General features: G+C 39.3%; 1 protein-coding gene across 1 annotated transcript in view; it reads left to right on the forward strand.

Moving 5' to 3' along the window:
• The window catches only part of NKAIN3 (sodium/potassium transporting ATPase interacting 3), a gene marked incomplete at both ends in the record, with an annotated part of 508,659 nt that overhangs the window by 221,587 nt on the left and 259,671 nt on the right, over positions 1 to 27,401 (forward strand). The gene's annotated exons all lie outside the window — the stretch shown is intronic.

The raw sequence follows: 27,401 nt of genomic DNA on the forward strand, positions 1-27,401 counted from the left end.
GAAATCACCCCAATCCACACTTCATTTAGTAGTTGGAAATTATGTCACTTTGATCATAATTAAGTGTATTTTTTTCAACCCCCTAAAACTGACATAGGACGAGTCTCACATGTGAACTGTAAAAATCATCAGCTGTTTCTTATCACTGGTAGCCCAACACAGCGGTGTTCGTGCTTTAGCATATAGGCTTACCTGGACGGCTTTTGCCACCACGGGGTGCTGGGCACCACCCAAGAATGGGGCGGGGCCCAGGCGTTTCTATTTCTAACAGAAGTTAGAAGAATTTCCATTTGTTGATGCTCTGGCTCCTGGACCACACTTTGAGAACCACTGGTCTAACAGATACCTCTATTTTTCTACTTCCACGTGGCTGCCTCTCCCTGTCAGGAAAATTCTTTCTTCCTGGCAGAGATGTAATAACATTCCATTTGTTGTTTCTTTCTTTGTATGTTTTCTGATTTTCTGAAAGTACCACAGAATGGTCCCAAAGGAAGTATTCATAAGCAGCTTGTGAAACACAGCTAGACGAATAACATTCCACTCATTGCAGCTGTATATTGAAATTCAAATTGATTTGATTGTGTGCATGCTTTGCTTACGAGTAGCATTATTTATCATACTTGGAATTGGACTGTCTTTATGGAGTCATTACCACCGTTCAGTTAACACTGAGTGATTCCTCTTTGCATCCAAAATTGATAGAGCTAACAAGTGAGCACTGAATTAAATCCATACTACTGCTCATCTTATTGAAGTACTAGTAACATATGTCACAGTGTATGTGCGGCTTCCGTCATATACAAGTCATATGTCATATGTGTATACACAGGTATAGACACACATGTCTATGAATCTGTAAATCTCTCTCTCTCTCTCTCTCTCTATATATATATATATACATATATATATATATATATATATATGTATATATATATATATGTATTAAGTTCTCTTGGACATGCATTAATATTTTCAAGAAAATGTCCCTAAGTATTTTGGGAACATTCCTATAAGTGGAGCCATTTGGAACATGATAAAGAATGTTTATAACGTTTTAAGAGTAAATTTCACTTAAAAATCAATTTATCATTATAACGCCTTCAGAAGGCAAGGCTGCAAACAGCCATGGTGCCAGGTTTCTAACTGAAGAAGAGAAGGGGAGCATGATTCAGTTGCTTTCCCTACTAGATCTGAAATATATATATATATATATATATATATATATATATATTTTTTTTTTTAGGCATAAACATACAGAACAGTTATTAAACACTTAGCATGTCGAGCATAAATTTAACAATGATGTTAATATATGTCCTGTTATGGAACCTAATCGACTGGATTTACTGAATTGCTTTTGCTGTTAGCATATTCTTGGTAGAAATTGGATGAGGGGACCAGTAGAACAGCAGTGGGTGTTTCCTGGATGTTCTAAGTGGTGGATCCATGGACACATCTGGCCAGGCCTGGAGAGACATGGCAGGAACAGGTTCTTTGACCATGAAACTGTCTCTGGAAGAACCTATAAAACCCTCTTGAAACAGTCGCTACTTTTTCTTGTCTCCTGAATTAAATTCTTTTGACAAATGAAGCAGAGTTTAGAGAGGTAACTTGCTCACATTCTCTTCAGTGATATTGGAACAGTGGCAGTAAACCTCCGTTCATTTCCCCCAAACTGAAATACATTTTATATACAGTCCAAACCATTCTCAGCCTACATTCCAGGAATCTTCCCGATGCTCACAGAGGAAGAAATGTGATTTGTGAACTTAGTTCAGTGTCGCTGAGTTCTGCCTTCCCAGCAGGAGAGAGAAGATCTAAGCAGTAATCATCAGAAGGGGGGCCCGTCTCGTTCGGGAACAAGCGCATGCATACGTGGCAGCACATGCGCAAAAGCTGGGTTTTGCAATAAGCACTACAGCATTTCGGGAAAGAGAAAGAAAAGATGAATCGTTACCTTATGCCTGTACTTTAGAATAAATTCTGGGTAGGGCACATTTCAAATGGAGACAAAATGCTAGTATGTCCAGGAGCTGCTTCAGAATTTTTATATAACTGGGGCCCAGGGATAACAAGCTACTTGGAAGGAAGAGAGAAGGCATTTGTTTTGAAGTTCTATTTGTCAAGTAAATACACTCATTTTACTTAGAGTGTACCGGCAAAGTGTTTTTAAAAGATACCTTTGTTTATATTCTATATGATTTTTCTCCACTTACCTAGTTCTGAGTTTATGTTGGCCAGGAGAGGAAACCAGTAGAAGTTCTTGGGGTTCTAAAGCATCTCAGCCTTGGTGCTGCCACTGCTGTAAAGTGCTCAGCATCTTTTTAAGGTGCCACGAGTAATAAGAAGGCTTCGATTAGAAACAAATTCTTCTCCAGTCTCACTCACCAGGAAGACTCTCTTTTTCTTAGTTTAGCTTCATATACTCCTGGCCACTTCTCCCTAATTGCATCTTATTATATCCAGTAATGCTCTCATCAGTTTCCCTCTTTTATATTTTTCATCCAACAGCTCTCAATCAGCAATTCCTTTGAGCATTAGTGTGCAGTTTCATAGAGACTCGATTGACCCTTGAACCACATGAGTTTGAACTGTGCGGGTCATCTTATATGTGGGTCATCTTATATGGATCCCATGGGCAGGGGTCCTGGAACCAATCCCCCTTGGATACTGAGGGACGACTGTAGTTATGACTTTCTTAGGAACCTCAGAAGATAAATCCTGTTTGAAAACGTGCAAGAGTCTAGTCGCTACGAAGCGAAGCTGGTAACTTTGAGAGTTGACTTCTGCTTTCTGGGGCACCTTTGATCAGGTTGCTTTTGAAAGATCCTTCTACTCAACAATGCATTTGCTGAAGTGCAGGATGATTTTCACTTTTGACACAACCTCAGAGAAGCCAAGTTCAAGGACAGAGCTATGTAGTCTTTGTACCGCACCTCGTAGTGATGGCGACTGTGATTACAGCCCAGCCTCCCTGAGTCCAGGGTCTCCGCCAGGAGCTGCTTCCACTGATGGAAAGCAGATGTCAGAGCACAGGGACAGGAAAACAGAGCCCTGAGGAACTTCAGAAAATTGTAGGTCTGGCTTGATCACTAAACATGTCATTGGCAGAGGTAGTTCCTATTATGAAGTAACTTTATAGTTGTCTTTTTTTTCCTGTACAATAAATCTTAAAGAGAGTTCCAAAAGAAAGTGGTTTCAGAGTGTGTATTGCCATGAAATTCCTGTCATTTCTGACAACATAAATGAACTTGAATTCCAATGGCACTGTGAGCTTACATCCTTTGTATATTTATATAATCTTCCCTCCCCCCAAAAAAGAAGAAGAATAGATCCTTCTTTTTCTAGCCAGTGTTCTGAAATGTCATAATGGTATAGCTTGTTAGGGTAATTTTCATCCGTTTTGCTGAGCCCTTGATTCGAGAGAAGGATCTCTCATCTGGAAACTTGTTCTTGAGCTCTGAGAAATTTTATTAAATTACTTTGGATTTTTTGTTGTTGTTTCTTTGGGAATTCTTATTATTTAGGTATTGTATGTCTCATCCTTTTTCTCCTATTGTCCTATTTTTAATTATATTTTCTGAGATATTTTCTCATTTATCTTACCTAGTTTTCTATTACTGCTATGTTTTTAAATTTCGGAAAGTTCTTTTTTATGTTGCTTAGTGCTTCTTCCTTAGTGCATCCTATTCTTGCTTTATAAATGTTATCTTCTTCTCGATCTCTAAGAATATAAATGATCGGTTTGGGTTGTTTCCTATTGTGACTGTGGACTTTGCTTCTCTCTACGCGGTTTCTTTCTTCTGAGTTACTTTTTAAATTCTTTTGAAGTCTTTTATGTTAAAGATGTGTTATGATCCTTGACTGCCTGCTCACACTTAAGAGCAAACTAGTACAAATCTCCATGCGTGTGGGTGGGTCTTACCGCCTGTGGACTTGACTATAAAGTTATCTGGCCAGATGGTTGCCCTGGGGGAAGACACAGATGGCTGCATTGCTGCATCTTTTCTCTTGGTCCGGTCAAATCCCTCAGAGAGACTCTTGCCCAGAGAGTGAAGCCCCAGCTCCCACTGTTCTGAGACCCCACTTGGGAAGAAAACTAGGGAAGTGGTAGTTTGTAATATCAGGTTTGTGGATTTTCAGACCTCTGATTTTCTTTACAGGAGCCTTGCCGCTGATAAGAATTTGTGTTACCTAGTCTAAATTTTGTCCTCATCTCCAAAGGATAAATGTTTCATCTTCTACCAGAATTGAGAAGGGACAGTCATTCTGCTGCATGGAGTGAGGGAGGGGATCTGGAGTCTAAGTGCTTTAATTTTCAATGATTTTTGCAATATTCAAAGCACATGGAATTATGTTTAAAAAAAAAAAAGTTATTATATATACCCGTACACCCACTACCACACTTTAGAAAGAACCCTCAATGAACAGTTAAATGTTCTTCAGGCACCTTTACAGTGTTACTTCCTCTGTCCTTTGCTTTCCTATTTCTTTGCAGTAAGTGTATACACCTAAACATCATGTAATATTTTGCATGTAGTTAAACAGGCAAGTTTTTACTCTCACCATTGAGAGTCTCTGTGAGATGACTCATACTTGCATGGGTGATCTCTTCAGCAAAAACGCACATCAGAAGAAAAGTTTCTGTGTGGCCATCAGCCTGCTTTCTTCTGTAGCAAACCAGCTTGTTACCTGAGATTACCTACCGGTGATGCTGCAGGTTCCACACTCGTGTCGTTTTTCTGAACCAGTGTGTCGCCTGCTGGCTTTTGCTAGCATTCCAGGCCTCTAGCCTTCCTTTGGTCCACCCTGCTCCTTTAATGTCTAGAGAATTTAGGGATCAGTCATTTTCCTTCCATGCCCGTTCCAGAAGGAGCATGTAGGAGAATTCTAGAAACTTCACTCTATGGACTATGCCTTCAGTTTCTATGTAAACAGTGGCTCAGAGGTGGCACTGCCTCTGAGGGCCCCATAGGAGACACCGTTGACAACGTTGCAGAGCCCTACTGGGATTAGTAGAATCGCAGATGGGGCTTGAGCACGCATGGCCATAAATGCCCGGAATTGTCTGTCACATTGGTCTAGAATGCAACAGTTCCTGGGCACCATACTTTTAGCACACAGAGAAAATGCTAATCTTTTATCTGCTTTATATAGGCTCTTTAATTAGATACTTCGGCAAAGTCTTTGCCAATATGTAACATCCTTGATTGGACATCTCAAACTGGTTTCCTGAATTTAATTCTTTTTTCCATTTTGACATTCCTTCCATTTTAGGTGTCTGGTAATGTATAACTGTTTTGGCCAGCATCTCCCAGAGTTTTGAAGGTTTTCATTTAAAATTATCCTGGGTGTCATTAACCGAAGGGAATCACTGTTAATATTTGTGTGCTTTTTTCCAAGTTATTTTTTCTTCTTTACTATGATGAAAGAAACAAAATTGGCATGCTGAATTTAAAAGATTCGTTTTGTGATTATAATGTTATTATGTCTTCACTATAGAAAATTCGGAAAATACAGAAATATATAAGAAATTTAAACCCAGAATCTGAATATTCAGACATAACCACTTTAAAACTTTATACTTTTATATTTCCTTAAGGTGTTATGTTTTATTTTTCATCACAAAAGTATTAAAGGCTCATTTGAAAAATATAGATACATAGAGTTATAGAGCACAAATAATTAGGATTCCTTTTTCAGCCTTATCTTTCCCTGAAATAAGGTTCCTCAAGGTTTAGCTTCTTTAAAGTTGGTTGTATATTTTCCCACACCCCCCACGCATTACACTATTTATAACATTTATATAGAGCACACATTTCCTAAGATCCAAAGGTTAGGCAAACTAAAATAAATAGGTGTATACACCAACCTTTAAAATGTCTTACTTAAATAAAACTATAACACAGATACTATTCCACAACTTACTTTTTAAATTAGGTCATTTGCACTGAGCACATCTTTTAACTAAGTGAATATAATCTATCTTATTCTTTCTAATGACCTTATGGGATTGATATGCAATAATTTATGTAACAATTTCTCAAATGACAGACACTTTGTTTCCAGTTTTTGTACTGTTATACTCAACACTGCTGTGTGTATCTTCATATACACAAAGCATTTTGCATATGTGAGCAAAATGTCTTTTTAGTCAGATAGATTCCTAGAAGTAAAATTATTCAATCAAAGGATATATGAATATTTATCCAATTAGTGGAAGTCCAATTATTTTCCAAAAAGGCAGTATAAATTTTACCAAAAATATATAAACATGTCTGTTTCTCCACACCCTCACCAATACTGAAAATTGTCAGCCTTTAAATGTTTTGCCAATCTGCGCAATCCAAATTACTAATTATTATTTTAATGTATATTTCCTTGAGTATAAACACTCATCCAAACATGATTTTTTGCAAGCAGACAGCCTATTTGCTGCTGGATGGCTGACAATCTATGTAGAAATACTACATTCCCCAGCATGCACTGCTTCCAGGGCTTGTCCTCTTCCTACTTTTGTCTACAGCAGGTTAATGCATTACTCTCATGCCCGTATCCATCTCAGAATTAGAGGATAAGGTACAAGAGACCTTCATCAGACCACTCATATTGCAATCCCAGTCGTTTTCTGAGCATGGTAGTTGGAATGGATGTAGGAAGAAGCACTGATGGTGGCAAAGCTGATGCTTTACATTGTCTCCCTGAGAAAGCAGAAGCTAGTTTCAGAGTTGCTTTGCAGCTTGCATTTCGGACCTCAGGAGCACATGGTGAAGATACTGAGGTGATTGCGACTAGTAGCATCTAGGTATCTATATCCACAATTGCAGGTTTGCATGGTTTCCAAATAACAAAGCACAAATGGGTACTCGTTGTGCTTTTGGACCCAGCTGTACCAGCGATTATTTCTCCCAGATTCTGTGCTTGGCCCTTTGTCTGTGTTGCACTTCTCTGAATTTTCACTGTTTTGGTGTCTTCATCATAATCACTGTATGAATTCGAAAAGGCCGTGTCATGAGTATGAACCAGACACTATTTTAAATCAGAAGTCTCTGGATTGCCTCTGGGTGAAATATTTTCTATAATTTCATTCTATTTAAACATAAGCTTATAAAACGTTGGAAAAGGTAACAAAAGGAAATACAGTAGTAGATGTTTAAGTCTTGCCGTTACACGCTATCCTGAGGATTCTGACAGCGGATGTCAGGGGATCCACCACAGCTTTAAATATTGAACGATGGGATCTGTGCCAATGGAGCATATGGTTTTAAATGAACAATGAATATTCTATTATCTCGTGTTTGATGCCTGGGAGGAAAGTGGATTTGTGAAGATCTGGTGCAGCTGAGCCTCCATCAGAGACAGCCCTTTTCGTCATTGGTATCTAAGGTCTAAGGATGGATTGAGGGACTCGTTTGAAGAAGTCAGATGAGGGTGAGGTTGTTAATGAGTTACAGTTGTGCCCCACGATGGACCAGCAGCTGCTGTGATCAGATACATTTTGAGTGACTTGCTAGTGTCCCTAATGATCGGAGTTGCCTGAATTTTCTAACACTGGTTGCATGGTGACTTCACCCCTGTCCTTGGAGAGGTCTCCGTTGGTTTATCTCCCTCTGGTATCTCCTGGTGGGTTATTATTTTCTTTCTCTCCCGCTGCGGAGCACAGGTTCCGGACGCGCAGGCTCAGCGGCCATGGCTCACGGGCCCAGCCATTCCGTGGCATGTGGGATCCTCCCGGACCGGGGCACGAACCCGTGTCCCCTGCATCGGCAGGCGGACTCTCAACCACTGCGCACCAGGGAAGCCCTCCTAGTGGGTCATTAACATGGGACCATATCTCCTTCCCTCCAGGCCTCAGAGGTTCGCTTTTCTCCTGTATGTGTTTGCCAAAAGCAAAGGTAACTAAAAGAACGCTGTATCAGGAGGCATTTTATTTGTTTGTTTATTTGCTTGTTTATTGTCGCACTGCACGGCATGCGGGATCTTAGTTCCTCGACCAGGGATCGAACCTGTGAAAGCGTGGAGTCCTAACCACTGGACTGCTGGGGAATTCCCAGGAGGCATATCATTAATACTTAGTAAAAATAAGTCCCTGGCTTATGGCAGCCTCAGTTGACAATCAGGGGCTTTTTCCTGTTTATTCATTTCTCATCGGAAGGGAAAACTCAGAGGCCACTAGGCTGGTGGTAAGGAGAACAGAAGGCTGCGTTTCATGACTTTAGTGATTACATTTCTGTTGTTTGGATTGGCTTTAAAATGCTTGTAGAATTTCAAGGCCCCTGGCCCCCAGCTCAGTGATGGTCTAAACACGTGATAGAACTGCTCCTCTGATCACCCACAAGCAAACCCGGTATGAAGGGTCAGCTATCACTGGGCTTCAAGCTGCAAGGAGAGTCCCGGGTTGACTGTTTCCATGGCCACAGGGATTGGCACACTGCGTGGCAGTCGGTCACGAGGAAGGTGGTCTCTAAGGCACGGCTTCTCAGATTTGAAGGTGCACACAAGTCCCCTGGGAATCATGTTAAAATGTGGGTTCAGATTCTGTAGCTCTTGGTGAGGCCTGGGATTCTGCAGTACTCACCAGTACTCACCAGCTCACGGGTGCTACTGATTCTGTGGGCCCACATCCCACACTTTGAATATACGAAGTCTTGGGTTCTAAGTCTTTTAATTAAAGCTGAAGATAAAAACACAACCTCCGTTGGTTTGTGAGCCCTTGGGTTGTACATCTTGTACCAACCATCCACTCCCATGCTTTTACCTGGACCTACGTGAACAGAAACTGAATTTCTGCAGCGACCAAAAGGTGATTCCCGTTTCTCTGATAATCCCTTTATTCCTCATGAGTTTGCAAAGTAAACCTGCTACAGTTAAAGTTGAGCTTTAGTAAATGAGCTGAAAATATGTTCAGCCTTTTAGTATTTGAAACATAGTTCACATTTTGCTGAACTACAAATGCAGGACTTGGGAACATTTGTTAAGGAAGGTAATGCTGAAGAAATAGTTTTACAGTTTCCAATCTGTCATCTCCCTGTCAGGACTCAGTTCAGCCCTTGCCTCCAGCGGGGGGTCACTGCCATCAGAGCACCCTGGCGCCCCTCTGCTTGGGGTCCTCACGCTGCACCAGGACCAGCTCTGCATCCCATTCATCCCTGGGTCCACATGCTTCCCAGAGCAACTGGCGCCCGTGCTCAATGCATGTTAGTGAAAAAAATTCCCATTGGAATAAAAATATAAAGTAAATTACGGCATGTCACCCTGGTGGAATAAAATGTACCTGGGGAAATTATGGTTGCAACAACTCTAACAACATGAAAATTTTATATTATGTTAAGTGAAAAAAACTGGATGTAACCATGCACTTTTGTGTGTTTACAATTTTTAATATACACAAATAATAGACAAATAACAGAAAGGAACATGGGAAAGAGAACTGTAAGCTAGTCAAGATGTAGATTATAGACGATTTAACTTCCTCATAAAAAGTATTCCTTTCTTATGAAACAGTTTCCAACAAACTATAGGAAAAAAGAAACCACAAAAGTAATATTTTACTATTATTAGACATTATTTGTGCTTCCTTCCACACATTTAATTGCAAACGTCCACTCTACCTAAGACTCCTTTTAGAGATATTAAACAGATTTTGAAAACATTTCATTAACTATAAGAGTGAATAAATTTTTATAGATTATGTTAATGCTCTCATTTTTCTTGTAAACTTTATAGCATTCCCTAAAGTTTGATGAAACGTACAAGGCCCTTAAGGAAGAGCTCACGTCCTCACCCAGACACTCAGTAAAAAAGCTGTTAGGAATTCCCTTTCTCAAATGAGGTGCCGCAAAACTCCCACATCTTTCAATCCAATTCGGTAGTCTGTTCCCCGGTCTGTTCCCCGGTGCCCTCCTTGTCTTTTGGCCTCTGTACTACCTAAGTGTTTTTTTTTTTTTCTACTTTATTTTTTAACATTTTAACATTGGAATCTAATTGCTTTACAATGTTCTGTTAGTTTCTGCTGTGTAACAAAGTGAATCAGCTATGTGTATACATATATCCCCATATCCCCTCCCTCTTCTGTCTCCCTCCCACCCTCCCTATCCCACCCCTCTAGGTGGTCACAAAGCACCGAGCTGATCTCCCTGTGCTATGCGGCTGCTTCCCACTAGCTACCTACCTTACGTTTGGTAGTGTATATATGTCCATGCCGCTCTCTCACTTCGTCCCAGCTTACCCTTCCCCCTCCCCGTGTCCTCAAGTCCATTCTTTACGTCTGCGTCTTTATTCCTGTCCTGCCCCTAGGTTCATGAGAACCTTTTTTTTTTTTTTTAAGATTCCATATATATGTGTTAACATACGGTATTTGTTTTTTCTTTCTGACTTACTTCACTCTGTATGACAGAGGCTAGGTCCATCTGCCTCATTACCAATAACTCAATTTCGTTTCTTTTTATGGCTGAGTAATATTCCATTGTATATATGTGCCACACCTTCTTTATCCATTCATCTGTTGATGGACACTTAAGTTACTTCCATGTCCTGGCTGTTGTAAATAGAGCTGCAATGAACATTGTGGTACATATCTCTTTTTGAATTATGATTTTCTCAGGGTAAAACCCAGGAAAATCATGTCTTTGTTTTCATCTTGCATAAAATCTAGCCTCAGTAACAGGTATGTCCCTTCGTCTTTCTGCCTACAACCTTTAAGTTTGAAAATAATGTTACTAGGTAAAACCAGCTAGCAGCTGATACGGTCACTTTAACCTTTTGCATTTTCACCTGAGAAGGAAAAATTTTGTTCAGAAATTTGGCAACATGAGTCTGTGTTGAAATATTTGAGTGATGATGAGCAAATCCTCTTTTCGTTAGACTAACCTGTTGATTCCTTTCCTTTATCCAGATGGACCCTCTTCTTGTCTCTTTCTCCCAGTTTTCCCCTACCAGTTTCTGCCTCTATCTCTGTATCTCTGACTTTTTCTTCTCCTTTAAATTGATCTGTACTTCTAGATAAATGTCTTCAAATTAATTTTATTCAAATATTTGAGAGATTATATTTACACGTACAAATGCATACATACACTCACATCTGCACGTTTACCTTGTGTCATCCTCATGTTTCTAGAAGTGCAGCATTTATGAGAAGAGTCTCCTTTGGCTCACCTTGTACCTCTAGAGCCTACCATGTCACTTAATATGTTTTCATTGAAAGAATGAACATATGAATTGAAGCAGGAACAAATGCTATTAGTAGTGAGGTAGGAACTAGTGTGGGAAACCAACAAGTTACTAGAAACTCTTACGATTATAGTTTGCATGTCCACATTGATTGCCCTTTTCTCGTATCTCCAATCATGTCACTTTGTTGATAAATATTTCTCATTCTCCTGTGATTCACTATTTGCTGTCAATCCATGGCCTTTAAAAGGTGTTTACCCTTTTTCATACCAATTCCCCCTTTTCCTCTGAAAAATGTGGACAACACTCAAGAAGCTATAATTCCATCTCCTCCCCGAGCTAGGACAGCACTTGGTTTTCACCTCTCTTACATCATTCATCTCATTCTGCTGCATCATTTAGGAACTTGGCTTACGACTCCTATGAGGTTCTAAAGCCCATTTAAGAAAACAATGATTTCTCTCCTTTTGTATTTTAATCTCTGGCATTGCCTAAATTGGTTCCTGGAACATCACTGACATTGGCTGAATTGAATTTAGAATTTGAGACATTCTGTACAGTGCCTTTAAACAATGTTTATCAAGAGATGGAGAGCAGAGGGCTTCCCTGGTGGCGCAGTGGTTGAGAGTCCGCCTGCCGATGCAGGGGACACGGGTTCGTGCCCCGATCCGGGAGGATCCCACATGCCACGGAGCGGCTGGGCCCGTGAGCCATGGCTGCTGAGCCTGCGCATCCGGAGCCTGTGCTGAGGCCCACATACCGCAAAAAAAAAAAAGGAGATGGAGAGCAGAAATAATTTTCAAAGAGTAAGGTTCTCAAGGTAAAAGTCATATTTATTCAACTTCTCTGAGGTAAAAACAAGCATTGCATTTTCCACAAATAAAAAGACTTCGGTGCATTTAATGTGTTCCTATAAAATTAGATGTGCTATACATTGTAAGGGATTTTTACAGATTCTTAGAATAGTATCTCCTTTGTATGGAAGATGGGGAAGAGCGTGAGTTTGCACAAGAACAGGTCAAATGTATCTTCGGCTGGCCACGCAGAACAATGTAAAGTCCTTATTTTATTTATAAATCCGGACGCTGTTGTCCCAGAAGTACTTCGGAGCTACTGAGGACCTGCTGGGAGTCTCCGATACTACCTCTGTCACTCTCATATTTCTCCCCTTCACTGTTCTGCAGTATTTGTGTGGCCGATTTATTTGCCAGTCTCCTCAACTTGACTGTGGGCTTGGGTGGACTTTGGCCCCATACTTAGTCCTTGACATAGAGTAGAGGACAAACATTTTTAAATTGGGTTGTTTACGCAACGCCCCATAGTGAATGATGATTTAAAGAAGAGAAAACTTCTATCGGTGGCTATCCTGGAATGTGCGAGAATAATTGCATCATCTACGTTAGTATTTTTCAAATGCTGCTCCTCCCTGGTGGATGCGGGCGTGGGACGGAGGAAGGAAAGGCAAAGGATGAGTCTCTAGGGTCCCTAACTTCAGTCCAGCTCAGGCTTCTGTAATTTGAACAGAGTGTTATATGGCCATAGGGTTTTTGTTTTGTTGTTGTTGAAGCCACGGACTAGTTTCCAAATATCAGTGTGGTTGAACCATGACAAAGAGGAAAATCAAAGGAGCTGTGGGAATGATGCCTCTATGTGTGCCTTAGTAATTATTATAAAAGAGAAGAAAACAGAAGAATCTTAAAAACCAAGAGAAATTAGTATTGCCTTGTTTGAGTGTTTGGTGCTAGAATAGGGCTTGCTTCTGACTTATAAACTTTTAACTCATGCTACAAAGGTCAGAGAGGACAGAAAACTTTTACATTTGAACAGGTGTTTTGAGATCTTTGGAAGTAAGTTTGTAAGTTGAGTTGCCTTCAGAGACAACAGAGGTACATCATTGTAAAAACGAACCCATCACTTTTCCAGTAGTTTCAGCAAGAAGACGTTTGGATGCAGAAGTCAGGTGGGAAATGTTCAGAGTATGTTTATTCTTGAAATATTGGTAGACAAATCTTGATATCAGAGATATTGCTTGACATGTACATTTTATTTGATCCTGCATCTTTGGCTTGAGTAACATCTCTCTTGGAAAGACTTGCTATACCTTTACTGTATTTGGGTGGAAAAACTATCTTTTTGATCACGTTTCTTTGCAAATGTTTTCAATCAGTTCTACTACCTGCAAAATACCAAAGTAGTTGAGGAGATGGGTCTTTCCATCGGGTTCCCTATGCCTTGATCCAGGACATCATTCATTTACCCAAAATAAAACTATTGAATTCAACATGTACTAAATATTAGAGAGCCACAGACACAACTGTTGAGGAAATACAGAGTGAGGACCTTGCTGAACATTGTTTGACCTACATTAACATATCACACTCAGTTCTAATATTTTCTATGTTTTACTTTCTCAATATGTCTTCCTTTTCTTGCTTATTTGAAGATTTATTCTGATTAATTTAGTACTTTTTAGAATAAAGATAATATTCTGATTCCAGATTTCCACTGGAAAAATACCAGTTTGTAATTTTTCCAAGCTGTTCACAGCATGCATCTAATAATCCCCTGATGAAGAGTTTAATGATTTCTTCGCATTGGCGATCTGTCATAATGCAGCGCCTGCGAGCTCTTCTTAGTTAAACCATAGAGATGAAAGAAAGTCCAACCTTGATGAGCAATTCATTCCTTCACATTTCCGTTGTTAAGGATGTCACTGTTCAATGACTAAAGAAGCATCCAAGTCTCATTAAACCGTCACGCCATTCGGGAATGGCACAAGGTGGACCAAATGAAAAAGGAACGTGCTATTTCTGAACTTAACGCCAGCTCTCCTGCTTCTCTTTTGTCTGGTTTGATACGTTGACGTCGACGTCTCTGCTAATGCTCTTGACAAGTATGTACACTTTTAGCTGCCAGCCAGGTCTTAACTTTCACAAAAGAACGGCTGGAGACCTTCTAGCCCTGAGACAGCTGCTGGGATAAAAGGCACCTTTCACTAAAAAACACTCTTTCCTCTTGTGATGTACCCTAAAATGCAGCAGTGCAGCCACTGGAGGGGGACTCTGAAAGCCAAGGTAGAAAAAGAAAATTGCTGGATTCATGGTTGGCAGTACAGAGTTATATGTAGTTGGCCATACAGTTGCAATCTTGCTGGTAAATCAAGGTGTGTTGCCATGGCGAGATGGCTATAAGAGGAAAAACAGGTGGTGCTGGTTGTATTGGAGACAAAGAAATAAAAACTCCGTGTCTCCTTCTATGTAAAAGTTATGTAGAATTCAATAATTTAGGGAAGAATAATCAGGCTTGTACTACCATTTTTATCCCATTAATGCAGAAATCCACCATGCAAATGGTTACATTATTCATGTCTGTGTTTCCCAGCTCAGGAGTTACCCCTCTCAGTCCGCTTATCAAACCATTTCCCTTATTTCCTCCAACTCAAGTAAATGCCCATTTTATTTATTCAACCTATCATGATTTAAAGCAAGATTTCCCACCAAATATTTTCACTGCAAGTTCTCTCTCTCAAACCAGTCTCTTTTCTTTTTCTGAAGAAAAGAGAATCTTTTTTGACAAATATTGATTGTACAGATACATTATGCAAAACACTGCTATACTCTTTGTATGCTATCTGATACAAATATAAGCTGACCCAGGCCCTGGATTATTAACATATTATATCTTATGCCACAGACTGTTTTCCCCTCTAATATTTACATGACGAGAAAGAGCGTGCAGTATTTTTTCCACTTAACAAAGGCTGATTCATGAGTTTCTAAAAATGCATAATTTAATAATGAAAAATGAAATTTTAATCACTATTATCGAAGAGGATTTCTTCTTTCATTTGTTCCGATGTTTAGCATTAAACAATAATACTGCTTGATGGAGAACTAGATAAGTACAAGTTCCCACTTTGCCTCAAAATACAGAGATGACCTATGCCATCAGTTTCCTAATAAAGCAGGTCAGTGGGATTTTGTTTCCTTGAAGTAAGACTTTCCTAAATTCCGTGAGCGGAACATGTAATAGAGGCAATATATTACTTGAGATCAGAAACATCTTTGGAAGATGTATTTCTGGCGGAATGGTAGAATAATTTCCCTGAACATCACTGCTGTTAAAAGCAACTGGAAATGTCAGATTTAAAAGATGTTTTAGTTGCATCAGTGAGTTAACAAGACACTAAATTCTTCTAAACTTGAGCTTTATTTTCAAAGCTCAAAGAATGGGGAAGAAGAGACAAATCCCAAAGGACTGCCCAAGCTGGGAGTCTAATAGAAGACCCTGCTCATAAAGCTGGAACCCCACACATCGACAGCTTCAAAGTGAAGGTGAGAGGTAGACCCAGACTCATCCCCTAAAGACAAGCAGAACTGTCTTCCTCCAACCTTGCTACTAGGTGGAAAAAAGTTAACATGTCTCCTCAGTATTCACAAAAATAGATTAGTCCTCACACAGATTTGTCAGCTAAATTCACATCACTTGAGAAATCCAGAGAATATATAAGTAAAGGATTTAAGTTAAAGTGGTGGTAGGCTATTAGTGTCTCCAGGCACCTGGCAAATACAAATGAAAATCCAAAAGGAAATAAAATTCCTTTTGGAGGTTGTCTGCCTTCAAAATAAATCACAAAATTTCTAAAAGATAAAGTTCCAAGGACCTAAATTCACAACCAACAATTCAGAATACCCAAAGAACCAAGGGGCCATACCCATAAAGCGATGAATAATCAAATAGCTGAATCAAACTCACAAAGATATCAGTCAGGCACAGAACATGAGATAAGCATGAATTAATATGCTCAAAGAAATGAAAGAGAGGTTTTTTTTTTGTTTGTTTGTTTGTTTTTGCGGTACGCGGGCCTCTCACTGTTGTGGCCTCTCCCGTTGCGAAGCACAGGCTCCGGACACGCAGGCTCAGTGGCCATGGCTCACGGGCCCAGCCGCTCCGCGGCATGTGGGATCTTCCCGGACCGGGTCACGAACCCGTAACCCCTCCATCGGCAGGCGAACTCTCAACCACTGCGCCACCAGGGAAGCCCGAAAGAGAGGTTTTAGGTAAGGAAAGAGCACAATGACTAAGCATATTTGAAAAAATCAAATAGAATTAACAGAAAAAATATATATATATAATATTAATTTTTTAAAACTCAGTGAGTGGGTTTACCAGATTTGGAAGAGTGGAGAAAAATAGTGAATGGGAAAATATTTTGTAAGGATGTTATACAGAATACAATTCAGAAAAACAAGAGTTAGAAAATATAGAAGATTAAGAGACAGGAAGATGGAATGAGAAGCTCTACATGCCTGAATGGAGTTCTGGAAGGGAAAAAAAGAGAGGCAGAATAAAACAAGTGTAACTATTTGAAGAGAATTTTAGCTGAAAATTTTCCAGAACCGATGAAAAGCATCAATCATTAGATTCTGGAAGACCAAAATTTACCAAGAAAGATAAATTAAAAACATTCACACAAAGATACATCATAGTCAGTCGTCAAAACTTCAAGAACAGGGCTTCCCTGGTGGCGTGGTGGTTACGAATCCACCTGCCAATGCAGGGGACACGGGTTCGAGCCCTGGTCCGGGAAGATCCCACCTGCTGCGCGGAGCAACTAAGCCCGTGCACCACAAATACTGAGCCTGCGCGCTAGAGCCCTCAAGCCACAACTACTTAGCCCACGTGCCACTATTGAAGCCCATACACCTAAAGCCCATGCTCCACAACAAGAGAAGCCACCGCAATGAGAAGCCTGCGCACCACAACGAGGAGTAGCCCCGCTTGCCCCAACTAGAGAAAACCCATGTGCATCAACGAAGACCCAACGCAGCCAAAAATAAATAAAATAAAATAAAATAAAAATTTAAAATTACCTATTAAAAAAAACTTCAAGAACATAGAGAGATTTTTAAATCTGTTGGAGGGATGGGAAGAAGACATTTCCTTCAGAGGAAACATAATGAAACAAGACCCTACTTCTTACTAGCACCATTGGGATCCAGCACAGTTTTTATTGTACAGAAAGTAAAATACATTTAATGAGAAATGTTTTAAGTGTTTGAGTAAAATAAAGATACTTTCAAGTGAAGACAAATGGAAAGAGTTTGCCACCAGGAGACCCTCAATTTAACAAATTTAAAAGTATATTCTTCAGGAAAAAGAAGTTTTCCCGGAGAGAAGGTCTGAGAAACAAGAAGAAAGGATGAGCATGAAGCGGTTGTATATGTGGGTAAATCAGATATAAACATTGACTGAATAAAACAATAACAATAATAATGTCAAGATAGAAAACTATATGTAAAAAATACCTATTTGGGAAATTATAGTGTTCTAAGATTGTATTGTTTGAGAAAAAGGGTAAGATGCTGATTAACTTTAGACACTGATAACTTACGTATATATGCTAACAAGCCTAGGGTGATTATTTAAATAAAAGTAATAAAGCCTTGAAACTAATATACTTGAAACTAATAAGGGGATAAAATGGAATGGGGAAAAACTGATAATTTCAAAAGAAGGGATGAAAGTAGAAATAAAATCTTAGAAATGGCAAGAAAAAGAAATACAAAGCAAGGATAATAGAAACAAATACACATATATCTTTAATCACAATAAACATAATTGGACAATAAAAGACAAAGATTCTCAGGCTGAATTGAAAATGATAAGCTGAGTCATTTGCTTATGTCATTTTTTTAATGTGAGTTTCTTATAGATGGCATACAGATAGGTCATGTTTTTTAATCCACTCTTCCCATTTCTATCTTTTAATTGGTGTATTTAGACCATTTACATTTAATGTGATTCCTGATATATTAAGGATTAAAATCTTACATTTTATTTTGTATTTTCTGTTCACACTTTTTTCATTTCCTTATTTTCTTTTCCTGCCTTCCTGTAGATTATTTGAACATTTTTTAGAATTCCATTTTGATTTATCTATAGTGTCAAATAGTTTTAACGTCTCTCTCCTCTTGGTAATGACACCTATTGCTTGTCTTTTTTCATTCAGTTTGAGATCTTCCTGGTTCTTGGCCTGGCCTGATAAATATGTTCTTCTGTATCATTAATAGCACTGCCATATGGAACAGTAATTATACTTATTGCACATAAAATTACAGGAAAAAGCATTATCCTTATAAAGAAATTTACAAATATGGATCTTCACTAGAAGCAAGGGAATGAGTGTGTCTGAGATAAAAGCTCAGGATGTTGGCAGTGTATCTCTGTTCGATCAGTGTAGCTCATAAAATTAACACTCATTCAACCCCTGCCACTAGAAGAGGGACCAGAAGACAGATAATATGACAGGTTCTAATTCATGTAGTTGGTTTATACACTTATAATCTAAAAAAACTGGAAACCAAGAGGCTAATCAAGCTTCCTGGTCCTTTGGGAAACAGTTTAATGTCCAAAAAGTATAAGCATGGTTGAAAAGTGATTAATTCAGTTTGTCCCCTGAGACTCTGAAGATCATACACCCGTATCAAGTTGATGAAGACTGTGTCACCAAATTAGATCATAGCTGTTGGTTAGTGATAACTGTGAAGAAGAAAATAAAATGCAAGTTTAACACCAGAAACACCTCAATCATTGTCTAAGGTTTTCACTAGCTCTGCAATTAGAGACATGCTCCACGGTCAGTGGTTTGCTGCCATTGTCAACATCTTTCCCAGGGTCTGGACAGCAACAGGACACCCAAGCAGCTGCTACGTAGTGAACTGAGGGTAGAAAGAGAAAGACAAAGAGAACCATCAAAAGAAAAATAGACAGTTGAAATTCACCTACTTTAACACCATGAACTGATTATTACTTAAATGTCTATTGTACATTCTAATTTTTCAAGTGAGAATGTCTTCTTTATAGCATAAATACTTTGGCATGTTCAGATTTTTTCCATATTAGTTTCCAAAGGAGAAACATTTAATTTCCTTCCCAAATGAAAAATCTAGTTCTTGCTGAAAACGTATACTTTAAAGGAATTCTTTAGAGAAAGAATTTTGCAGGTGGTCTCTACTACAAATAAAAATGTGAAAAGGCCCTTAGAGAAACTTTCGGCCCATAACCTTCTCTCCGTCTTCTCATGCTGGGTTGCCATTTAAGCAAAACCTCCATGGGAGTCTTAAATGCCACAGCAGGCGTGTTCCTGCCAGCTGTTTGTATAGGTCACCCAGCCGAGGGGTTCAACTTGAGTGTTCTTGGATCCGTTATGGCGCCACTGGAGGGTTGAAATTTAATCTTCAAAAACCGTTCTGTAACAAACTGGCACTTCGGGCTTTTGCTGAAATAGTTGCCTTCTTCCTGGCTTGAGCTATTCATGAACTGGAACTGCATATTTTAAGGTCAGCTTCTGCTTGGCAAAGTTGGAGGAGTTTGGCCGTAGGAGAATTTCTGGCAGGGGAAGGATACTTAGAAGCTGAATCAAATGATGTAATCACCCCATTTAGAGGTCAAGGGACCTCTTCAAACAAATACTAACAGATTATTCCCTTCTGCCTAATTTTTGTGAAATTCTTACCCAGAGCATTACCGACTTAGTATGAAAAAAGGAAGCAGAGTGCTATCGCCCAGTTTCTTTATGGCATGGTTCGTCTTATGTCTCCCATCCGTGTCTGCAGGGCTAGCAAATAAGTATGAAAACCCCTCTCTTGACAAGAACCTGTTGGTAAAATGTAAGAATCTTTTTTCAGACTGTGTGCTGCCAAAGGAAATATTTTGAAAGTTTTCTCAATTTTAAGAGCCTCATTTCCCTTAATTAAACCACAGTTTGAAACTTTGTGTATTTAGTTAAGCTCACTGGGTTGATATGAGAACAGTAGTTATTAAAATAATCCCTAACAGTGAGTAACCCAAAAGTTATTGTTAGTGGGCTTTAAGTTTCCTTCTAGGACGCCTTTTGCCCAGTCCTTACCTATTATTTCAGTCATCCTGATTGTATTTGATTTAACCTAAATTGAAAAGCACTTGACCTTTCGTGCACACATCCACAGATAGAGAGGAGAGGGCTTCCATACCCGAAAAGAAATCAATGATGATATTCTAATGATCGGATCAAAAGCATTTGAAAACTTTCTTGTTTTGCCTCTTTAGTCTTTCCACATTGAACTCATTAATCATTACTTTAATAATATATATGTAAGATCTCACTTCCTAAAATGATCTGGTATCATGTGATTTTTTGCAATGCCTGCCCCTCAAAGCAGACTCTGGGCTCTAGAGAGACCAAAAACTACAAATTCTCTTTCAATTAATTCTTCTTGAAAAAGTCAGAGTATCCTGCACTTGCTTATTATCAGAGAGTGGCTTGAGAATAAAAACTTCTATGTAAGTGCAGAGCATTGCTGTTGATGCTTAAGTATCACTAGACGTAGCCCAAGTGATTATTGACACGAAAGCGACTTCATCTAGGCACGAATAAGGACTTATTCATTATCTTTTTATTTCAAATAAGGTATTACTAGGATATATGATATATGCCCTAGTAGATATACTGAGAATATTTCTCTTTTCTTCCGTTATGCCTTGCTGAGAGAGCTTTCTATAGATACTTTTGTGGAGTTAGAGTTCTATTTATTTACATCAAAATTCTAATACCTGTATCACAATTTTTGAATTATAATGCTGCTTAAGTGAATTTTTCTGGAAAGAAATCTTCCTATGGTTGCAGGAAGCTTTGAGAGAAGTTCTGGTGACTGTGGTAATGGAGTTGGACACAGCAGGAGCTGGAATCACACTATCTCAGATATGGTTTTCTGAGTCTCACAGAGGGTTAGGGAAAGAAAGCTCTGGGCTCTTCCTCGACGGGTCAGGGCCGGGCTGAGATGTGGACACACCTCCACCACACATCAGGGTCCCATCCCTGAGAAAGGTAGCATTGAGAGGGCCGGAAATAACAACCGTGTGGTAGGCAGAATATTGGCCCCCAAAGATGTCCACGTGCTAATCACTGGATCCTATGAGTACATCTCCTTACATAGCAAAGGGGAATTAAGGTCACAGATGGGATTAAGTATTCAGCTGTGGTTAAAATGGAGAGATTTTTCTGAATTATCCAGGAAAGCCCAACGTAATCAATCACAAGAGTCTTTATAAGTGGAAAAGTGAGGTAGACAAGAAGGCACTAGAGGGATGGCAACGTGAGGACTTGACCCATGGCTGCTGGCTTTGAAGATGAAGGAAGAGGGCCAAAGAATGTGGGCAGCTTCTAGCAGCTGGAAAAGTTAAGGGAAAGAAATATCGCTTGGAGACTTCAGACGGACGGTAGCCCTGCCTCCCAAGACCTTGCTTTTACTGCAACAAAACCCATTTTTGTTTCGGCTTCTGAACTACAGGAGGTAGTATACTTCTATAAGTTTGAGTAATTTGTTAGATCCTTCAAAGAGCAGCAGTAAACTAATACACCGCTGTTAGCACTTATTGATCACCATCAAAAGTGCTTGACGTGCATATCCTAATAGTTACCTGTAAGATTACTATTATCTACCTTTGATGAAGAAACTGAAGCTTGCCTGAGATAGCACAGAAACTAAGCTTCTGGAAAATGCAGCTCGCCTCTTCTGACAGACAGAGAGAGGGATTGCTCCACTTAGAAATTCAGGGGTAGGAGGAAGGAAGACTAAATCATGGAACAGCGCACTACGTTTCCGAAATCATTTCTATCTCTTGCGATGGAGCTTATTCCAGAATTAACCTCATTAAACAGTGTGCATTTTATTGCATGATTTCAGGGTAGTATGGTAGAAATAATATAGGATCAGGACATAAAGACGCTAGTCTGATCTCTGATGCTAATTAGCTGATTGTTCTGAGCTTTTCATATAAAGATAATATTTATCTTGTGTTTTTAGCATCCAATGAGATTAATAAATATGGAAAAATGTAAGTGTTAAATAATGTCCCATTCATAGTATTACTATTCTCTTGGGCTTTATAGCACTTTTTAAAATTCGGTAGCCTATTCTCTGACATACTAAGAAGTTGATGAAATAGTTGTCATTCTACCAGTTGATATGACCCAATGCATAAAATACACTAAAGAACTTTCCCAAGAGAATTCGTAGTTCTTAAATGCCCTTCACATGCCTCTTTCAGCCCATCAGCCTCCATAAATCTGTCCATGTGCAGTGCAATATCTGTTCCTTTTTAAACAGGAAACTTTCCTTGATATGTCACCCACAGCTCCTTATTTCTTCAAAAAATTGTTAGCATCACAACATGTGACTGTTTTCTGATTTCCAAAAATTGTTTACATGACCAAGTAGCTTCTATCCTCATGATTGAATTGTAAGGGTAGGAAATGCCCATTCAATTTCCTTGAAATACAGGGACTCAAAATATATAGACAGAATTCAAGAAGCCTTTTCAGATGTTCTGGAGACAATTGCTGAGTAAAGCTAATTCAAGGAACAAACTTCAACCATCGCGCTTGGCATCAAGGGATATACTCCTCCAAACCCTATGGTTCCACCTTCCCCAGCTACATATGCACTCGTGGTCATTCAGGCCACTGGGGAGGGTCTGTTAGACTTGATTAGTTAGACTTTATTCATTTCACTAAATGATTGGTTACTGGTTTCACTGGAATAATAGACTTTGCCTTCTAACACTGCTACCAAAAATAGTACAAAACCATGCAGAAACTGTGAAGCCCTTAACACAATGGCTATCTTTACTGGATAAACCAAATCATGAACAGGCCATATCTAGAATTCCTGGATCCATCGAAGTCTGTGAACACCCTAAGGCTTGGTTATCTCTGTCTATAGACAAGGGAAACTTCTCTAAAATAGCACCTGCTTTAATGCAGTGGTAGATCTGCAAGTTATTAGGACTTTTCGTGTCACATCTCTATGAGTAGGCTCCTGATACAAATGCTACTGATGCTTCTGTTTATTTTTTTTAGAGCCGTGAAAAAATATTCACGAATTATGGCTTAAAATCCAAGATCGTAATTTCGCCGATCTTGAACTAGGTCTATGAACACAGAAGTTTGGCATCATCAACCGCAAGCTTGAAAAGTCCACTGGGATTGAGTAGCTATGAGATGCTAGAGCAAATGAAGCAAGGATGATGGTGGCAGAGCTGAGGGCTACAGGACTTTCCAGGCATAAAGAAACCTCCTCTAATACCCAAAAGTTATTTGAAATGACCTGGGATGTATCAATTTAGCCAGTAGGAATGTTAGAGCTTTTAAATTCCCTCTTTAAGGAAAGATTCAGTCCTTCATGGTTATAAAATACTTACCTCATGAATTCCTAGAGTACAGGTTATATGGAAGAGAGTATCAGTCGCACAGTACGCTTTAATTTCACAGTCTTTTGGGAAACCATGGTTTGGTCAAATACTTTCCTACGATTCCACTAACGTGAGTAACCCTGTTTTGATCTTTTTTAATTGTGTCCGATTCTAGTGAGCCGAGAAAAGTCCCAGGGGAATGGAAGGAAAAGGCAGGTCACGGTGAAGTTCAACCTCCAGGAGTACTCACTTCTTAGGAATGAGCATTCTTACCCAGCTTTTGTTTGGACAGAAGCATATTGTGTAGATCCAACCTAAGTAAATGACCAGGAACATGTTTGGTCACCTAGAGATTTTATAGCTCTTTAATTAAGTGTAAATAAATTTTCACCATTTGTAATCATTATGAGCTTTTAGGCAAAACACTGTGTGAAGCATTAAACATAATATATGGATCGATAAGAAAGTTACTGCATTTTAAAGGTGCCCCTGTTTGTCTCTATCTATGTTGCTTGGGCATACTAAGGAAATAGGGACACTTCTTGAGCTCTTGGGAGTATGTGTGGTTAATATAGGATGTAGTTAATGATTCATATATTTATAGGAAATATTTTCACCTTGATAAAAGGAAATGCCTGACCCTCCAGGAAGAATTTGAGAACACTCCCCCTTTCCCTTGCCATACGAATGAATTTATATAGAACATTCAGTCTCTCCCAAGTTCTGTTAGATATGCTTTATATGGTCAGATTATACTTACATTTTGTTCCATAATCATAATGAAGACTTCCAAGCTTTCTACAATTGGATTCTGAAAGTTACAAGCCAATAAGCAACATTCCCATTACAATGAGTGTGGGATAATTTTCATGCAGCCCTAGTATGATCTAGGGTTACATTTCTGTCCTTACGGTTCCAGTGTTGCCAGCCCCATGCCACTCAGGGAGAATGTTTCAATGACCTCTTCATATTTACATTCAAAGTCATGCCCAATGTTAATTTTGTTAGTATTTTTTTGGTTAGTATTTTTGAACCATACTTTCCTTGCATCAATGATTTGGTCTCCTCCCTTCCTCCCTTCCTTCCTCCCTCCCTCCCTCCCTTCCTCCCTTCCTCCCTTCCTTCCTTCCTTCCTCCCTCCCTCCCTCCCTCCCTCCCTCCCTCCCTTCCTTCCTTCCTCCCTCCCTCCCTCCCTTCCCTCCTTCCTTCCTTCCTTCCTCCCTTCCCTCCTTCCTCCCTTCCTTCCTTCCCTCCTTCCTTCCTTCCTCCCTCCCTCCTTCCCTCCCTCCCTCCCTCCCTCCCTCCCTCCCTTCCTCCCTCCCTCCCTCCCTCCCTCCTTCCCTCCCTTCCCTCCTTCCTTCCTTCCTTCCTTCCTCCCTCCCTCCCTCCCTTCCTCCCTCCCTCCCTCCCTTCCTTCCTCCCTCCCTCCCTCCCTCCCTTCTTTCCTTCCTTCCTTCCTTCTTCTCCCTTCTATTCTTCCTTTTTATTAAAATTCTGGTTGCCTTCATTTTTTAACTTGTTAGGAAAAGATGCATATTCTTTTCCATCATATTCTTATAACTCCCAGAGTCTTACCTACTTGACCTTTTACTTAGAAATGATCCTATTGTTCTTTAGGCCACTGCTTCCTGTTCTGTTTTAAACTGGTGACAGGTTAATTTTGCTTTCTCTGAGTGTCTCCTTGCCTTTTTGTTTTCTTGAACTCTCTCCCTTTATTTAAACCTCTAGTTCTCCCAATGTCTCCTTCATTCTCTTCTTTGCTATGGCGTCTCCGCAGAGCCCTCCATCCTCTGCTTTCATCTGGACCAGATGTTTCCTTTTGATGCTGCATGACACATTTGATCACTCCGCCTTTCACTGCTCTCCTGAATTAGAAGCACTATTTTCTAGGTGCCGTATTCAGTGGTATAGAGATAAATATTTTACCATAGGCTCTCATAACAAATAAACAAGACCTTGGTTTTTTTAGCATTTCCTGATGTCCGTGTTGTAAATATAATGGCCAATGTCAAGTTCCCAAAACTTGAAGTCACTGACTGTGGAGTTGGAAAGAGATGCACCTGGTCCATGCTCCCCGGCTAGCTGCAGCAGCTCGAGCACATCACTGATGAGACCGTTTTGACAGAGATGTTTTTAAAATATATTCATACTTTTTTCTGAGTTAACAAAGCAACCTGGATATTATTTAATTTCATTCTGTGGCTCTAGGTCATCATTATTAATATCAAGCTCTAAGGCAAAAAGTGGTATCGCTAATGATGACATTGAGAGAGAATATATTTGCCTCTAAACTAAATGACTTAATAGCTGAAAGTGGAAATTAGATAAAGTAATTAATACCAAATGCAATGGTAATTTGTTTACTTTTGAAGGGCCTTTTGTCACTGTTAGCTGACTTTTTAAAATACAGTACTCAAATCTAGCTTTCATGGTTTGTATAGTTGTTTTAGCTGCCTCTTGCCTGACCCTTGATATGGTCTCTTCCGCATCTGTTTGTTGTTTGTTTATGGCCTTTTATTTGTGCTTTTATTTCAAGTCACTATAAATCCATTTTAAGTTATCAGAAAATGAATATCAGTAAGTAGAGAGACGGGGTGTCTCCAATAAAGACTGCAGATTTTCTAATCTGTGGTGTTAATTCGGCTTCCCTTTCATCGTGTGTGTTTTCTTTAATATCATAAAGGAGAGTGCTATCCATGCATCTTCTGACAGAAAAGAAAATGGGGTTTCCTCTCGTTGAAACGTTCACTTTAAAGGTTTTTGTGATGCACGACAGCTTTAAAATAGGGTTGCTGTTCAGGATGGATTGCCCACAGCTGCTCTTCAGGACGTTTTTGGTTTTTTCTGAGCACATCCATCCTGTTGGACATAAAAAACTGCATGTGTACATCACTGATGGACCAATAAATAAAATGCTGCGTTTTTAGGGAAAGGTTCCTGGGAACTAATTAGAGTCACAAGCAGAGAGAAACAGGGGGTTGAAAACACTGTGCTGCTTCTTACCTTGCTCTGATTATTTTGTGTTTTAGCCATTTCTGTGCATCTCCCCCTTTGTGAGTGCAGGGAATGGCGACAAATCACTTGAGGATCAGGAAATACCCATGAAATGAATGTGGTTCGGAGTGGGTGTCTAGGTATTTGCTCGTTCCTCTTCTCCTCCACAACTTACTGAAGGTGAATCTAAACCAAGGTAAATTCAGCTTGCTGGATAGAGGACATTTCTTTATGTCCAAGGAAATTAAAGCTATTCAGGCCTACACCTGCCACATAACTAGAAAAATACCTAGGGCACCATTTTCATTTCCAATCTGCAGTTTCTTTTGCTGGCAGTAGGGTTAATCGTGGGATCATTTTCTTAGAAATACTATTTTATCAAAGTAAATGTAGAAAAATGCTTGAAACGTGTAAGATTTGTGTCCAAATACAGCAGGCAGAATTATAAAATTTTTAGATATAAAATGCAATAAATATCATTTGTACATGGTAATGACATTGTTGGCATTCACTGGACTATATGAAATTCATTTAATAGATTATCTCAATAAAATATGGTTCAAAGGAACTATGTAACTCTAGTTTTAGATCAGGACTACAGTCAATAAGTAAACTCATTTTGAAGGAGTTATTATCATTAATGTAAGTAAGTAAGTAAGCCCAGAGTAAATACATAAGCTTCATTTTGAAAAAGTGGTTAGTCATTATAATCAATGACGATCTAAAGAAAGGAAAAAAAAACAACAGAAGATTTGATAATTCATGTTTCACACAGGAAGGCACAGATGGGTAGCTTTTGTTATTGTTTTTGGTTTTTTCCAAAATAATAATAGTCCTAGCATTGCAGGCCTGGAGATACTGTTCTGAGTAGGTTATACTAAGCCAATAATTTACTAAAAATAATGATAAGTTAATATGAGAAAATATGGTATCATAAAATGTTGTCTGGATCTGCTACTATAGAAAATGATTTCAGGAGTATATCTCTAGCTCTCCAAGTCTAT

This window comes from Leucopleurus acutus, assembly GCF_964270905.1.
Source record: "Leucopleurus acutus genome assembly, chromosome: 17".
Lineage (NCBI taxonomy): Eukaryota > Metazoa > Chordata > Mammalia > Artiodactyla > Delphinidae > Leucopleurus > Leucopleurus acutus.